The sequence below is a fragment of the Myotis brandtii genome, unplaced genomic scaffold (assembly GCF_000412655.1).
Source record: "Myotis brandtii unplaced genomic scaffold, ASM41265v1 scaffold83, whole genome shotgun sequence".
NCBI classification, from domain to species: Eukaryota; Metazoa; Chordata; class Mammalia; order Chiroptera; family Vespertilionidae; genus Myotis; species Myotis brandtii.
Window position 1 is genome coordinate 5,645,088 of NW_005371371.1, and position 18,223 is coordinate 5,663,310.

Sequence of the window (18,223 nt, forward strand, 5' to 3'; positions counted from 1 at the left end):
TTATATCTCCACCCTGGAGCTTGTCCCTTAATGTGAGACTAGTACAGACCCTAACCTGTTCATCGGCTCCCTCTGGAAGTATAATAGGCATCTCAAACTGTTATCAGGGTTCTCTAGAGAAACAGAAACAATAGGATTTAAGGACATAAAAAAGAGGTTTATTACAGGAGTTAGTTCACATGATTATGGAGTTTGAGAAGTCCTGTAATCTACTACCTGCAAGGTGGAGAACCAGAAGCACTGATGATATAATGCATTCGGAGTCCAAAGATCTGAGACCCACCGGAGCCAATGATTTAATTTCTGGTGCAAGTTCAAAGGCTGAAGATGTGGAGGGCGGGAGTACAATGGTGTAAATCCCAGTCAGAGTCCAAAGGCCTCAGAACCAGGAGCACCGATGTCTGAGGGAAGAAGATGGATAGCATTCCATAATATTGATATTTTACCTCCCTTTTCTTACTTTATAAATCTTTCCTTGCCAGTCTGTGTGAACTAGTCTACTGTGTGGATATACCATAATTTAATGTCTCCTGGGATGATACTCCAAGCCCTCTCTTCTCCCTCTCTCCGAGTATGCTAGCCCCATCACTACTTCTGGTGGCCCTGAGCATGCATTTCACAAACTTCCTATTATAGGGAGTGCAATTAAACAAGGGCCCAAACAGGGCTTTGAAATCCTTGTTGTGTTTGTGTCAAGACCAAGCCCTTCCAGGGAGATTCCATGCTAAAAACTGCATGCAGCAGAGTTGCCAGAGCAGCCATTCCTAGGAGATTCCTTGTTGACTGACCTTGGCTCATGTTGACAGGCTTTGCCCACCCACCCTCAGAATACAGGGCAGTCTAGGATGCTTCTAACAACCCATCACAGCGATCAGATTTGCATGACCCTGCGACTGCTCTGCCAGCCTTTCTGACTCCTTCCTGAGTGCTTGGCACACGGACATTTGCATAACAAAACCCTTGCCCTCTGTATCCCATCTTGGCATCTGCTTCTGAAGAAGCAGGTTAACGCAGCTCCGAATTGTCACACTGACCCTTCTACTCAGGTGCTATCATCTCTCTCCGGGGCCCCTGCAAGAACATTATCACCATGTTGCTTTATTTCCTTTATCATTATGCTCTCACATATTCTTGACCATGAACTTTTTCCTGCTCATCTCTGAACAACCTGCTCCTTTTCCCCATTCAAATAGCCGCTTGAATGTCACCTTTTTAGGAAAGCCTTTCCTAGTAGCCCACTCAGCCCACCAAACATTCTACATCCTGTGACCATGTTTTAATTTCTTCATAAATGATACAACTCTCTGATTTTCTATTTTTGATTATTTGTTTACTTGCTAACGATCCATGTTTCCCTCCAAGAATGTAGCTCCACGTTCTGTATTATATCTCCATCACCTAGAATACAGCCCGGCACTTTATAGATGCTCAATAGTTTTTTGTGTAATGACTGAGTAGATGTGTTTTAGGGGCTAATAAAAATGACAAATTTGATGTGTCTGGTGTATAGTGAGCAAGTTTGGTGAACATATGACTATTCTTTATACTGGCCATGGTCCAAGATGAGAGCTGTGAGACCATGAGGCAGCATTTCTATGTCCTGGAGGAGCCAATATTTCATAGAACTACTGGATATTAACTAAATATGCACATTGAAATCTGAGTGACTTGTGAATTACATATGAAATTTCCTCCATGTCCTAAAACGTTATCATCGATTTGATCATGATCCTTTTGGTAATAACATTCTGGTGGTATATCTATAAGCAAATGTGTAGCTAGACATTAATAAGTTGGATATCCTGGCTGGGGAACAAAGGCCACTTACTTTTAGAATAAAACAGAAGACCAGCAGGGATGGGGGCCAGTGTATAAAGAATCAAATATTTTTCTAGAACTCGTTAGACTTATCAAAGTATGTAGATAATAAATCGGTATTTCCAGTGGCCATGATGGCCTAATAAAACACTATATGCAAATGCATGCTTGCTAAAGAATATTTTTCCCTTCTTTTAAAAATAATCATGATGATTAACATTTCTATGGAAGAGTCAGTCCACATCTGCTACAAAGCTGAGTGGGAACTCTTCCGCCCACTGATGTAGCCTCTAGGTGAATGAACTCATTCTCCTCAGTTCCTGTTCCCTGTTCTTTTTTGTTTTGTTTTTTTGAGTCATCAGAGTAGAAACCAGAGAAATGATGGAAATTAAACAACTAAATGCAGCTTGTAGTTATGCTTTATTCCCTCCTGGAATTCAGACATTTATATCTGTTAGAAAATTACTGACCCGTTATTACATTATTACTTCAAAATTCTGAAGTTTTAATTTAATATTTAGTAATTTTTACAAATGACTTAGATCTAAATATGTTCATCAAAATAGTTTTTGCTGAAGAATATTCATCTCTAAAAAGTAACATGAACAGCTAATTGTTCCAGGGTTCCTTTTGTCTTGAGGATGGGAGCTTTTCTGGATCTATACTAAGTTGATTTGGTTAAATATAATATAGTTCATGTTTTTTCTAACAAATTAAGGCATCCCAGTAATAATATTAAAAAATGACAATGAATTTGACTCTGAGAAATTGTACAACAAATCTATTCCCTCTTCAAATGATGTAAAAATTCATTTGTTGTCTTCCTTTTAGAAACAAAATACAATTAAATAAAAAAATCCATAAAAGCAGAAAAAATAGATCTAGGTATATTAAGTGTTATCCGTAAAGGCAGAGACCTGAATATTTTAGCATTTCTTACCCCTTAAAAAGTGTGAATAGCTTTGTTATTTTCTTATGTCTCAGTACCCATGGTCATTGTGTTATCATGGAGCCTAGAATTATGTTCAGGTACATGCTTACTCTAAAATTGAAAATATAAAAAAGATATAAAATTATTTAAAAAAATGAATAAGTTGAAATTAAAGAGTTAAGAAGAGAACAGTGATGCAGATGTAGAATGCATTCCTTTTTGAACTCTTTCTGTGGTCAATTACCTTATGATGCCTCCTCAGAGTCTAAGATGGCTTTGGCTGGATTGAGTCAATGAAATATTTATGGATCAAAGAGTCCTGGAGATGCTTCCTATGGGAACGTGTATAATAATATAGTATTTATACAGCGTCGTCTTTGATGTGCTCAAAGCCTTTTACAGACATTATATACTTCATCTGCACCACCCGTGAAGCAGGTTGGGGGTAAGAATGAATCTTGTTTACAAATGAGTAAAAGGAATACAGAGCAGGACTCCACGGAGGTTCACAGTGGGGTAATGACAGAGCAGGAACCCCCTGTCTGTTCAAAGGTGCAAGGAAAGGGATTCATTTCATCATGTCCAGAGGGATTTTTCTCTCTAAACTTCTGATTTCTCTGGACACTCAATGCCAGGTGCTTGATGACCTTCCAGCTCTCAGATTCCGCCACTGAATCCAGAATCCCAGTTTGCATGCTTGAGGGAGAGAGGTCAGGCTGTGAGTGAGATAATCCTGGGTTTGAATCCTGATCTTGCCACTCCCTTAGTGTGGGGAATCTGAACAAATAATTTATTTACTTATTTTAAAATTTATCTTGATTGGTAAAAGTATTACGGATGTCACCTTTGTTTTTCCCCCCACTGACCCCCTCTACCACCCTCCCTCCCAGGCTTTCACCACACCATTGTCTGTATCCATGGGCTATGCTTATATGCATATATGTTCCCCTAATCTCTCCCCACACCACCTCTCCCCCCCAGAATAATTTATTTGAGCCTCAGTTTCTTCTTCCATGAGATGAAAATTCCATCTGTGCGTCATGTGCTTATAGTGAGGACCAAGTGAGATGATGTGATGGTAAAGCCATTGCTGCAGAGCCTGGCACATAGTAGGTCCTAGTTAAGGTCACCATTTAATGGTGGCAGAGAGAGAAAGTGACTTCTTTCCTGCCTACGCTCCTTCACCAAAATAAAATGACAACCATTTGATAGGTGTCTAATACAAGCAGAAGAGTTGGAAATGCTGTCCTTTCTTATTATGAAGTCAGATGTTTGAAATCAGCTTTCTTTTTTAGGCATTGCTATTAGAAGGATGGCTTCATTCAATATGATAACCTTGAATCCAGCATGGGTTAATGAAGTATGCTAACTGACTGTAGGACGTCTGGGCTTTTCAGTGTGGGGCTAGTAGCAGAGGCCACTTAGAGAGTAGTTTGTAAGAAATCAATGGCTGGGCTGAGAAACCAGCTGGGCCAGGCATTCTGAGCGGCTTCTCTCCCCTGAGGAATGTGAGAGCTGGAAAGTCCATGAACACAGGGTGGGAGACGGATAGGTGCTGACGATGATGATGCGGTAAGGAGGGACTCTGGGTATAAAGAAAAATAAAAACCTTACATAACAATGCTGAAAGGAACACTGAGGTCCTGTTTTCCAGTGCCCTCCCAGACTACGTCCATTATGGGCCATGTGTTATTTCTTTCTCTAGTAATGCACATTTGCCCCCAGAGAATGTCCGTGATATTTGCCTACTTTATTATTAGAAGAATCAATGTATTTGGTCAAAGACTGAAGACAGATATTATGTTTATTTGTGATGTAAAATTTATATTGATGATTCTAACTGATATTAATTTAGAATTGTATTAAGTGATGTAAGTTTACATCAAGTAAGACTTATTAATTTAATTTGGAGCTTTCCATGTTTTTGTACTATGTACTTAGGCATATTTATATAATGTAAATTTTTGTATGAAAACTTATAACACCAATGCCATTTTGGTTATCTTTTATGTCATATTATTATCAATAGCATTTGGAAATACACATTGTAACATTTGACAATAGCACCAAATAACAGATGAGATAAGAAAAAGTCATCTCTTAAGAGAAAAATAAACAGTTGTTACAAAGTTCATGCATTCAAATGAGTACACTTTCAAAGATAAAGATTCATCATAGGATCTTTTTAGAAATTATCCTATTTATTTTGAGGGTGCAAGATATATAGGCAGTGATGTGCTGAAAACTGGCTCTCAAAAAAAATCCCACTTTGTATTTTAGCCATAAATAAATAAATAAATAAATAAATAAATAAGCCTTGATTTGTAGTGTTTGCCTATTTCCATTGTGCAAATATTCCCATCATGGCTGATTTCAGGTTGCCAGTGTAGTGTCACTGAAGGTGGAGAATGGAAGAGATAGACATAAATCAGCTTTCAGGAGACCACAAAGCAGCTCTCCACGCACACTGCAGAGGCTGCTGTACGAACAATAGCACGAATGGATCATATCGAGGGAGGAGCCAGAAAAACAATTAACACTGGCAAAAAGCCACAAAAAGCCCAGCATTCTGGAGTTGTTTAGTCACAAGCATTTATTAACATGCTGATGCTGTGAATAAAATACAAAGTCAACATGGCCTTGAGATTTGAAAGCCTTAACTCCAGAACACACTCCTGGCACTAACGGCCGTGGGTTAGTTACCTGACTTTTTTGCTGGGCTTCCCATTCTTTTCTGTAAGAAGGGGTGCTCACTGTGTCTGCCTCAAATGATTGTTGAGAAGTTAGAGGCCCCACATGTGAACTGTGTAGGAAGTGCCCAATTTAGTATTATGGTACTTCGTTCCCCCAAGATTCATATGTTGAAGTCCCAACCCCAAGTATATAACCATATTTGCAGATAAGGTCTTTAATGATGTGATGAAGTTAAAATGAGGCCATTAGAGTGGGTCCTACTCCAATTTGACTGGTGTCCTTATAAGATGAGGAAGACATCAAGGGCACAGAAGGTTAGTCATATAAATAGGCAGCAAAGGGAAGCTGTCTGCAAGCCAAGGAAGGTCACAGAAGAAACCATACATGCCAGCACCTTGATCTTGGACTTCCAGCCTCTAGACCAGCGGTTCTCAACCTGTGGGTCGCAACCCCTTTGGCGGTCGAATGACCCTTTCACAGGGGTCGCCTAAGACCATCCTGCATATCAGATATTTACATTACGATTCATAACAGTAGCAACATTACAGTTATGAAGTAGCAACGAAAATAATTTTATGGTTAGGTCACAACATGAGGAACTGTATTTAAAGGGCCAGAAGGTTGAGAACCACTGCTCTAGAACTATCAGAAAATAAATTTTTGTTGCTTAAGCCACCCAGTCTGTGGTATTTTGTTTTTGCCACCCTAGGAGACTACTACACACAGCAAAAACAAGGGCTTGGTATTGTTATTAGTATGTTGTGTTTTATTTACTTCAAGAATAAAAAGGAGTAAAGAAAACAAAGTGAATAAAATAAAAACAACAACAAAAAAAGTAGTTTAGGGTGTAAATGGGGCTAAAAAATCAAGTCATTTCAAATGACTTGCTTTCTAAGGATTTCTTATGGAAAATGTATGAGAGAAAAAAGGGGTGTCCCCTAGCAATTAAAATGCCCTCTTACAAGGAAGGACATGATATATTATTGGTATCGGTATTACTGGTAGAGACCACGTGTGTATGTTGAAGATGTGTGAAAGCAGGTGTGTTTTGTCAAAACAGCAGTGCACGTACCCAAGGGTGGTTTCCTTGTGATGTTTTAAGTATTCAATCCAACCTGTGCCTTTAACATCCTGAGAGGCCCCCTGGTTAAAATATCACCTCTAACCCTGTCTTGCTTTGCAATGTGTATTTATCATAGATTTTTCTTTTTGCTTCTATTTCCTTGTTTCTGTATTAAGTAAACTATCACAGACTGAAAAGACTTCTAACCCCTTAGGGGGTGAACTCCTGGGTCGAAAGGCCATTTCTTCAAAGACCAGATAAATATGTCTAGTAACTCACGGGGAGAAAAAAGGAAAATGAGTCTCTCTCCCGACTTTGGACGGGGCTCACTGTGGTTCCCTGAAGCAAGTGCTGACAGTGTCTGTGATAAAGAATAGAATTTCTCTCTTTGCAGTGCCCTTCCCTGCAGGACGTCCTCCAAGGAAATCTGAAGTGTGAACTCTAAATGCAGACTGCAGAGAAGCGTCCACGTGCAATCAGATCCAGCTATAAAAATACCGCACCCCCCACGCATGGTACTATATTGGAATCATAGCATGTTGGGAACTTTTATGGTAGTCATTAAAAATTGTCCATGAACTCTGACAAATGATGGGAACTTAAGGTGAAACATTTGTGGTACAACTCTGTTAACTTTTAAAAACCACCTTCAAAATAGGAAGAGAATTATGGAGACAAAGAACACCAGCTCTAGCGTTTGTATTTTTAAAATATATTTTTATTGATTTTAGACAGGAAAGGAGAGGGACAGAGAGTGAGAAACATCAACGATGACAGAGTATCATTGATCAGCTGCCTCCTGCATGCCCCACACTGGGGATCAAGTCCGAAATCCAGGCCTGTGCCCCGACCGGGAATTGAACCATGACCTCCTGGTTCTCAGGTTGACGCTCAACCACTGAGCCATGCAGGCCGGGCTCTAGAGTTTTTTAGGTGCTTCATAGATCTTGAAGAAAATGCCTCATTAAAGTAGAAACAATGGAAACACATTGCTTTAGAGAAATGAAATATTCAGTTCAGTCAAGGTTAAGACTTCTCAACACTTAAGGTGCAAAAGAGTCGCTTGGAGATGTTGGTAAAATGTAGATTCTGACTCAGTAGGTCTGGGGTCCGAGAGGAACCGAGGACTGCATTTCTGTTAAGAAATGAGGGCCACACTTTCAGTGGCAGGGGTCTAGGCTGGTGAGTTTCTTAAGATCAGGAATGATCTTACTCATATTTGTCTATCCACCATGTAGTCTGCCGAATATCACAGTTACCTGGTTAACACATGTTTGCAGACTGGATGGTGGATATATTTAAACACAAAAAGCAAAGCTGAAATAAATGCATTTTGTTTTTTCTTTATTCCTACGGTCTCCTGGTTGGTGGTAAAAGGTAATATTCTATTGAATATAAGGAAGTACTTCCTAAGAATAACAGCTTTCAAGCTATGAGTGGTCTGCCATCATGCCTTTTCTGTCACTAGAAGTCTTCAGGCATAGGCAGGACACCATTTGGGGAATTATTATAATGCAGATCCATTTGACTGGCCAATGAGACTAGACAGCACTTACGATTTCTTCCAATCCTGAAATCCTATGGGATTAAAGGGTGAAGCAGATGGAGGTAAGTGAGGCAAAGCAGACAACCAGTTAAGACTTTATATCCCTTCAGGCAGTAGTTTAAGTTCTGGCAAGTTCCTTCTATGAGCAAACTATTTCTCTGGAAAAAAAAAGATGGTAACCACGCCTGTTTTACAGTGTTCATGTGAGAATTGAGTGCAATTTTTTAAATATAAGTGACACATGCTATAGTAGACACAATATATTGCTGTTTGTCCAACATGGTGGTGCACTGGCAAATGTGTAACAATGGGCTCTCCTTCCCTCTCCCAAGCCCTGGTTGTAGTGCTTGCTGACTTCCATGGGGAAAGTACTCTAAATGTTCTCATCATGGTCCATTTCAAGCTAGCAATGTTTTAACAGTCTGCTTGCAAAATTCCTGAAAGTTTACCAATTGGCTCTTGTGAGCCACTGAAATGAGTCAGCTACTAATTCCAGGCTTTCCCTGCTCACCTTAGCTATAGCCCTCTGTGGTACTGATGCATAAAGGAGCATTCCTTTTGATCTACTCATGTCTCCTTACATGAAACAGACTCAGCATTTTAATCCTCCTCTCCTCCCCGCGCCCCCTGTATTGAATGTTGGATGAGTAAGAAAACACAGGAGAGAGAGAGGACTTGGATTGGAGAGGTGCTTACCTGTAGGCTGACCTAATACAGGAGAAATTAGCATAAAGTGGATTAGACAAAGGTCCTAAATCGAACTCAGAAGTGGAACAAATTTGTTCCTGAGAAAAAAAGAGGATTGAAAGATACTGTGAAATAGCAGGAAAATTGGGACTGAAGCCAAACAAATAGTGGGCAGGTGTATTAAAACAGATGGCTTTTTTTTTTTTGAATGCGTGTTCCTAAAATTTTCAATGTTTAAAACTCTCATATGTTTCTCAGATTCAAAGTGCTGTATTCATGAACATAATTACTCAATAGTTCTTTGTTAAATGAATTTTGAATTTTTAAACCTTATTCTTCCAAATTAGCCATTAACTATATGAGCACTTCTATTTGAATTTAATTCCATTACCTGACAAGTGTTAGTTCTTCATAATAATGACAAAAGTGTGATTAGATCGTTAAGTTCAACGCATCAGAACAATATTCAAATGATATGCTCTTCATGCATTGGTATTAACTTATGGCCTAATTCTAGACCAGCAATCAAATACATTTCCATCTTTGTTAAAAGAGTGATATTCTCTGGCCAAGTTGATGTAAAGTCATATGAATAGTTTCATTCTTCCAATTATAAAATAGAACAATAATCGTTAAAGGGAGAATTTGGCAAGTTCACAGTTTAACACAGAAGAAAATTTCTGTAATGAAAAATAGCACTTGCCTTGCCTTAGCATTTCAGCACCAGTTTTTCTGATTAGTGATCCTATTTTTACATGAAATAAACATATACAATTATCAAGCCCCTCAAATTGATCTATTCAGAAGTTGGTTAAGAGTGATTGTTTTGCCTAATTTCTAATCATAAGCAAATGAAAATACAATGGTGGGTTATATTTCAGTTTTCTCCATTTTGGTGATATTTATAAATCAGAATTTTTTAAAGGTAATACTGAAATTAAATAGCTAAAAGAAATTAATGACCAGCTGGTGGCATTAAGACCTTGGACATTCATTAAAGCTTTTAAAAACCATATAAACAAGTTTGATTGACTTTCTTGTTCATGAAATTTTATATGCTGATAAAAGAGGTGACACTCACAAACAGAGATACTCCCAAATTAAGCCCCATTCTCTGTTGGTAGGTCCTACTTTGTCTTTTTAATCTGGACCCTAAGAGGGTGCTGGAAGTAGAGGTGACTTTTTATTGTGATATCCAATAGGTTCTTTTAACTTGGGGTTTATAAGAAAAACAAAAGGATTTAGTTGAGAAGAACTAAATTCATGTTCTGGGATGAACCACACAGAACTACAGAGGGGTTTTTAAGAGCTAAATCATGTACAAATACTTGAAGAAAATTATACATAATTTATGGCATAATTGCCTCTTGAATCTTATATTAAGTAAAAACTTGTCCTCTCATTCTATGGGTATCAATGCAGCTCTTACAAAGAACTGGTTGGGATTGTGTCTTGTGTGCCTGTCTTCTTTTGTCTCCTTGGGTATGTCTGTAGTTTGCACTGTCCACTTTAGAGATATCTCAATGGGTGCCTCATGGTCAAGAAAGCATTAAATACTCTTGGTATTTGAGACAATCTTTCCTTCTAAACTGTGTGTGTGGGTTTTTTTCTTCTTTTCATTTTATGGGTTTTCCTGAAGGCCATGATGGTGGTCTCAATTCCTGTGTGATGAATTAGAAGAAGGTGAATGAGTTCTCTGAAATACCACCTACCGTGAGCTAGAGGTTAGGACCTCTCTCCTTAAATCTGAGCGGGCCTTTAGGAGGATCCAGGAGCAGAGTCTGTGGCAGTGATGCTGCATGACTTCCAGAGGGAGCTTAGCAAAGATCATCCAGCATCTGCCACTTGGTCTCAGGACCCTCACTCTAGGAGGAAGCCAGGTGCTCCCAAAGCCTCCTGCGGACAGTACATGTAGCTGGAGTGGGAGTAACACTCAAGGAGCCCAGCCCCTAGATGTTTGAGTCTTCCCTTCAGACATGTGAGTAAAGAAACCTTTGAGGTGACCCAAGCCCTGGACACCTTCTTACTGTAGTTGAATGAGAGGCCTTGAGCCAGAATTGCCTTGCTGAGCCCAGTCAGTCTCCAGATGGAACAAAATAAAGGACTGTTCTTGTTTTAAGCAATTGATTTTGAGTGGTTTGTCATACTGCAATAGACAACCAGAACAGCCTGGGTCTTAGGTGGGATGACGTGTCCCATGTGTTATACTTCAGTATCCAATCAAGAAGAATCATTTGGAAACTGGTGTTCTGACATTGAGGTTCCTTTCAGACCCATGGTCCCTGACTCTGGTGATCCACACAATCCCATTACTTGAGGCTGCTTAATTGTATTTGCAGACTTGGAAGGCCATCTCTCTCCATGAACCTGCCAAAAGTCCATCAATAGTTCAACTTGATAAAATGTGTTGGTTTCTAGCAAGTAAGAGGAATTTGAGAAGACCATGTATTGATGGCACTTTGGGCTGGAGATTTCTGGAATTGGATGCTGCCACTTGACCACTGTTTGGCAACAAAGGGACATACATTTCAAGATTATCAAAGTGTTCAGAGTTTGGACAAATAGCATCCCTGATCCATGCTTCTCTTTTTTTCTGGCTTTACATAGGTTTCTTCTTTGTATCAAAGTAAACACTATTTTCTGCCTTATTTTCAATGATTAAGGTTTATCTAAAGATTCAGAAGCTCTTTGCCACAACTATAAAGCTTAAACTTAATTTCTATTGCTGTTATTATACTCCTGTTTCTGTTGCATAAAACTATAAAGACAAGTGGAAAATGTGAATCTTGTGCTCCCTTTGAATGCAAAAGCTTCCCAAGAGGAATTGTGAATACACTCTGCAGGCTGCCTCTGAGGCTGTGTGTTCAAAGGCCGCAAACCTATCTCATTTTCAAGCTTCCTGAAGTGTCTTGCAATATGATGTTAGGTCTCTGGGGCTCCGCTGTGGCACAGTTTTGTATCTCTGAGGTCTTGGCAATTCTTGTTAGTTTAGGGCTGCTGTGTCAATACACAAACATCACACACACCTTAGCTGAGGTAGTTCTGTAAATGTAATTGATGGCTATGTAAACAGAATTGTAATTCTGATGTGTGTTAGTCCTGCACCTTCTTCCTAGGTCTTAATTGATCACAACAAAAGGCATATTTCAGCACATGTCAGGCTGAGCTTCTTGCATCTTGCGTCTCACCATGGTTGAAGTGTTTCTGAATACTCATAATTGCTGCCAGCACATTTTCAATTCAGATGCTGTGCTTTGCTTGGATGTATAATGACCATAATTTTAAAGAATCATTTAGTGAGCTTCTCCTTTGCTGTAGTGAATGTAAGACCAAGGTCTGGATCACCCAATACATCCTCTGCTACCTAGGGGCTGGGGATGTGTTCCCAAAGTGATGCAGAGAAAAAAATATGAAGATACTTGGCTCTTGATGTTTAAACTGGTGTTTCAGAAAACAATAGCCTTATAAGTCAGGCTATTATCTTGAGAGCAAATTTTCCATATTAATTTATTGCCATAGTTGCCCCATTAACAACTGGGTTTGGAGACCTAGGCTGATAGAATTTTTGGCTGTTTAGACAAGTCATGAAGGCTCTTGTGGAAACAAGAAGGGAGGCATGATGCAAACAAGCAAAGGAAGGCCTTTTCCCTCTTGCCGGGAGAGAGGAAAGAGAGGGAGAGAAGCAAACTAAGTAAGCAGATGTAGTCCCAATTTCTCCCCTCTCAGCCTTGACCTTGGGGGTATATTCAACAACAAAACCCTGTCATCTCTGAACTAAAGGTCTCTGAGGGCCCTGGCCTTATTCATTCATTCACTTATTTATTTTTACAATTCTAATTATTAATGTCCTTTACAGGTGGCTTCATAAATGCTTTTGTGATAACCATGACCTCACAATTAAGTATTGTAATTTAAGCATAAAGCTAATTAGGACTATTTCACAATGTATTAACCATGATACGATTATGGCATTTTAGGGAGTTTTCCAGGTTTAATCTCTTCTCTATATAGGTACCCCAACTTCTGCCTTAATTGTCTGTAATCTGCCACCTTATCCAAAAGAAACTTTATGTCAATAAATGGAGAGTAGCGTCAATCTTATAAGCAGTTGTTACAAACCACCAGGCCACAGCAGGACATAGGATCAGATCCAGAACAAATGCTGGGTCCTTCATGAAGGACAGTTACAGAGGGAGGTAAGGGAGCTGACTAGGATGTGTCCAGGGCCCAGCAATCCTGAGAAGCCTTCCAATCTTTAGAAAGGAGAAGGCAAGGAGAGGAAGTGCTACTACAGCGTGGTAAACTGCAGCTGTGGAGGAGCCCCCACAGCAGCTCTGCTTGCAGAGATGTAGGAGCTGAGCTGCCAAGGCCCCGGGATCCTGGGAAACAGCCAAGGTTAAGAGATCGCCCACCCTTTGTGTTCTGGGAAAGGGCTTCCTGTAAGGAACGACCCTTCTCCCCAGTGACCTAGATAAGACTCAGATGCCTCCTTTGTCTACCTATGACAAGGCCAGCCATAGACCCTCAAAGATCCATTCTGGGCCTCATAAATGATTAGCTGAGCTGCTTATCCCCTGATCAATGAGAACAAAATGCTTGTTAGTCAAACTTTGGTTAAGCTTCTCTCTTGCCCCCAGATGCCTGAACTTTGGCCACCCACAGCCTGAGCCAGTACAGGACCCTCCTGAGAACAGGCTGGCCTCAGAGTGAAACATTCTCTGATCTGCATCTGATTATGCCCCGCTTTCACCCCACTCCCATGCACCAGGGTCCTCTAGCCTTGTTTATTCTTCTCTATAAAAGAAAACCCATTTTGCCTAACTCTGGAGACACTTGCAGATCTTATCATCATATTGTGATCATCCCTTCATTAGCTCTTGTAGTAATTCTTATGAACAAAATCTCTCCTTACTAAGTCTGGATTTTTTTTTGAACTGTGATAGATAGGACACAGCATCAAAATAGGAAGAAAGTAGGAGAGAAAGAACCCACTTCTCCCTTCCTGTGCTCCAGTGCCTTTCATTGCCTGCAACCAGCAGAAGTCCACAGGCTCAGCCTTTCAGGGAACATCTGGACAGAGAAGCACAGAGGAAGATGGGCATGGGAAGGGCTGGGCATGTCACACAGAGAGAAAGAACACGGTGCTAATGTAGGTCTCTTTATTCTCATTTAGTTGGTACGTCTGTCCCAACAAAATAGATACATCCAATTCTTAATAAAAATTGTTTCATAGAGTATATCTGGTTTGGCAACTACGTCTTCTTACGTTTAGCAATGTCTTGGATGTCTGTGCGTGTCAGCATATTTCATTGATTACAATTCAACAGAGATGCAGTCATCATTGTAAGAGATCATATTCTGTGAATTCAGTGATTTCAACTTGAAGAGTTCAAGAAAAGACATGGTTGGAAGCTGTGTTGTTTACATTAAAGCTATAAATTTAAAAATGCAAAATTTAGAACCACAAGGAAATGGATCATTTGCGTTTCCCTGCACAGTCTGATTAAGACTTGCATTGGTAGTCATCTCCAAGAACGCACAGGTACAACCTGAGAGTCATTGGAAGCCTGTACTCAAGGGTGGCAAAGTAAGCAAATGGTGCAGTATCTTGAATAATGACATAACCAGCATTAACTTATTAGTAAATGGCATTAAGGTACGGCAGCAGCAGGAAGGTCTGTACAGTTTCAATACAAAAGGTTTTGAAGAGCCATGTCCTTGAAATGACAGTGATGTTATCTTTTTTTGTTTTGTTTTTTGTTTTGTTACTGCATGGGAAATACAAAATTAGCCAGGAACAATGCAATTGACGAAAATAATACTCACAAACAAACAAACATGGAGAGGTGCATAGACATGCACACTGAGTAGACTATACACAAATATAGATTGGAAGGTAAATAGAAAATAAGGAGAAGGGAAGAAAACCTATAGTGAAAAAGAAAGAATAAAAAGGGAAAATTGAGAGGAAGTAAAGTTTGTAACAAGTCCTTTCTACCAAGTATTAATAGATTTCCATACCATGAGAAATATGTTAAACTCAATTTTTATATGTGAAATTTAGGCACTAATAAATAATTCTTTACCTTAAAAAATTCAAATACTTCCTAATAGTTTCACTATTATACATCATGTTTCAAAAAATATCCAGTTTTTTTTCATATATTTGTGTAAGTTTTTGAATTGGATTAATTCTTAAAAGTGAATTTGTTAAAGGATGTGAACATTAAACATTGTAATAGATATTACAAATTTTCCTTCCAAAAAATTGGTAAATTTTTATACTCCCACTAGCAGCATATGACAGAACTTGTTTTCCCATGTTCTTGCCAACGCTGGGAATTATTAATCTTTTAACCACTGCCAATTTGATAGTTGAAAACTGGCATCTTATTGTTATTTGAATTTAATTATTTGTGAATTTGATTAGGTTTTCAAATGATTAATGGCCCCTTCTGTTTTGTCTTCTGTGAAACGCCCTCTATGTCCCTTGTCCCCACTTTAAAATAAATTAAGAAGCATCCTTTCCTTATTGACTAAGAAGGGTTCAGAATATCAAGAAAATTAGCTGTTGTCAGACATGTTGTAAATATTTTTATCAGTCTTTCCCTTCCACTTTTTAAAGTTTACTTACTTTTTGACACAGAATTAACTTCAATTTATATCTATATAAATTTATATCTATAATTTGTATAAATTATTTTTATATATTTTACTTTATATCATTTGCATTTGGCTTAGATATGTCTTACCATGTCAAAATTATGAAAATATTCAGACTTTAAATTCATCTTAATGTTGTACCTTTAAGTATTTGTTCCATCTGGATTTTATTTTAGCTTTAGAAAGTGAGATAGAAATGCAGATTTATTCATTTATTTTTTTTAAATGAGTGAGCTCTGCCAACATTATGAATAATAAATGTATTTCCTTGTGTTCACATGCAATATCTTTATCATATGCTGCATCCACGTATAGAGTTGTTTCTAGTCTAGACTCTATTTTCTCTCATCACTATTTCTCTGCACCATCACCATTCCATTTTAATTATTATTTAAAATTCTGTTGTTCTTTTTGTTCCTTAGCATTTTTTTCTGATTATTTGCAAACACATTCTTCCAAATAATCTTGGAATAATTTTCTTAAATTCTAAAAAAATATTTTATTTTATAACCAAGTAGATGCCCTTGACCGGAATTGAACCTGGGACCTTTGAGTCCGCAGGCCGACGCTTTATCCATTGAGCCAAACCGGTTAGGACTAAAAAAATATTTTAAAGAAATTTGATTATAATCATGTTTAATTCAAATATTAGTTGATGGCTAATTTGTCTTTACAGTATAAATACTCCTACTCATAAACAAATTATAACCTTTATGTGTTACTCAGTAGAATTGTATCATGTGCTTTATATTGTTTCTTTAGCTTCTATATTACATTAGACTGGGACTCTTTACTTGCACAGAATATTCAGACATGGCAACAAAATTAAATTGGACTTCAAGATTTTGCTTCTGCCAATTTGTAATCCTCGCTTTGTACAAGGCGGTTCCAAGGCATGATTTAGAAATGTTGACAATCTTCTTCATGCCTGGGTCCACTCTGTGGTCTGACATATATTGGGATTTGCATATGCGTGGTCCCTAAGTACACTGCACCCCAATTCAAGCAGACCTGCTGGCACGAGATCCAGTCAAACTGTCAACCGTATATATCCAGAAACACCAGTTTCTTCCTACCCTTTCTACCCACTTGCGGGAAAGGAGGGTCCTGGACGGTACATTCAAGGAAGAAGTGGTTCCCTTGGCAGCTAGTGCATCACATTCATCTGACGGATGTGCTAACTCCTCCTAACATAGACGGGAATGTGGAGACAGGAAAGTGGGGAAAGGTGGGCATTTCCCCAAGGATTCGAGATGAGTGGACTTCTCATTGTGTGTAAGTGCTGTGAATCTCCAGGACCTCAGACACGTGTACATTAAAATGCACGAGTAAATTTTCATTCCAAATTCAATTACATTTTGGATTATCCACTGTCTTTCAATATTTCCACAACTTCACTCTACTTCTAGCTCCCTTCACTTCCAATTTCCTACCTATGATTCTGTTTCATACGCAAACAGATTAAAGTATGTGCTCTTTCTTAGGAAAAAGAAAAAGGTTGGCTTAAAAACGGGGTGAGTGGATAAGTTTTCTTTTCAAGCTGCTCTGAAATTTCTACTGGATCACTTTTGTACATCTGTGCCAACCATTTACCAGTATATCGACACTGCAAAATCGTGCCATTAAAAAAGAAATTAATTTGAAAATTCATTATAAATTACATAAATTCTGTTCTGTCTTCCTTGAGTGTGTGTGATGCTATAACAGTTCATCTGCTCTTGCTAGGTTATTAAATTCCAAGCCAAAATATCTTGTAATAGGAGGGGAAAAAAAGCTCAAACAAAATATGATAGATCACTTGAAGGGGTTTCCATACTTTGCTGAACCACAATTTTAATTTCATGCCAATATCTTTTTTTTGCCAAAATACACTCTGATTATAGCAGTAAATTTGGATAACTTACGTTATAATTTTTGGAGGAGAGGAAATTCACAAAAAATACAGTTTACAAATTAAGAATGACTTGGAATCCACAATATTTAAAAAAAAATCAGAAAGCCTACAAATGCCATTTTTCATATCACTTGGCTATAATTAAGTCTGGAAAGGTTACCTCCTACATATTTCATTCCCATGATATAATACACAGCTCACTGGCTTGCACATAATTTAACTACTGTCAAGAAAGATGTTTTAAAAATAAGAAAGAAGAAAAAGATAATTTTTAAGTTTTGTGTGTCATTAATTTCAGATAATCTGGACAAATATCTGGAAGTTTGGCCATGTTTCTCAAAGGGTTTCGTCTTATACCAGTAGACATGGTCCTGTGTTAGAGGATCTATCCTTCTGCATACTGGACAAGGCCAGGAAGGTAAGGGATATCACAAGTTTGTGCCATATGCATTGCATGAGGAGACATTCAGCTGGGTTTATAAATTCTCTTTCTAAAATGTACCAATCATGTGAAGGGTTATTCCTATTAGTCATTTACATCTTAAAATAGCTACTCTTAAAAAAAACTCATTTCCTCCAAAATACCTTACTGAGGTGCAATTGCTCTGGGTACAAAGGAAGTGGTTTGGGGGTGGGGAGTATCTTGTCAAGAATTAAAAGTTACTTGGAGGTTCTTGGAGGACAGGTATATCTATTAACTACAATATTTTGACCTCTATATAACCAGATAGAATAATAAAGATTCTGAGTATTTGCAAAAGCAAAAAATTTACATAATGGAATGGGAGAAATTTTGCCCAGGATCCTACACTTTCTGAAAAATCATATTTTGTGTCACTTTTGTTGGAGACAGATAAAACATCTGAATAGTTGAATGAATGCTGGAATTTCCATTTGCTGTTTGGAGTTTCCCATTGTTCAGAAAAC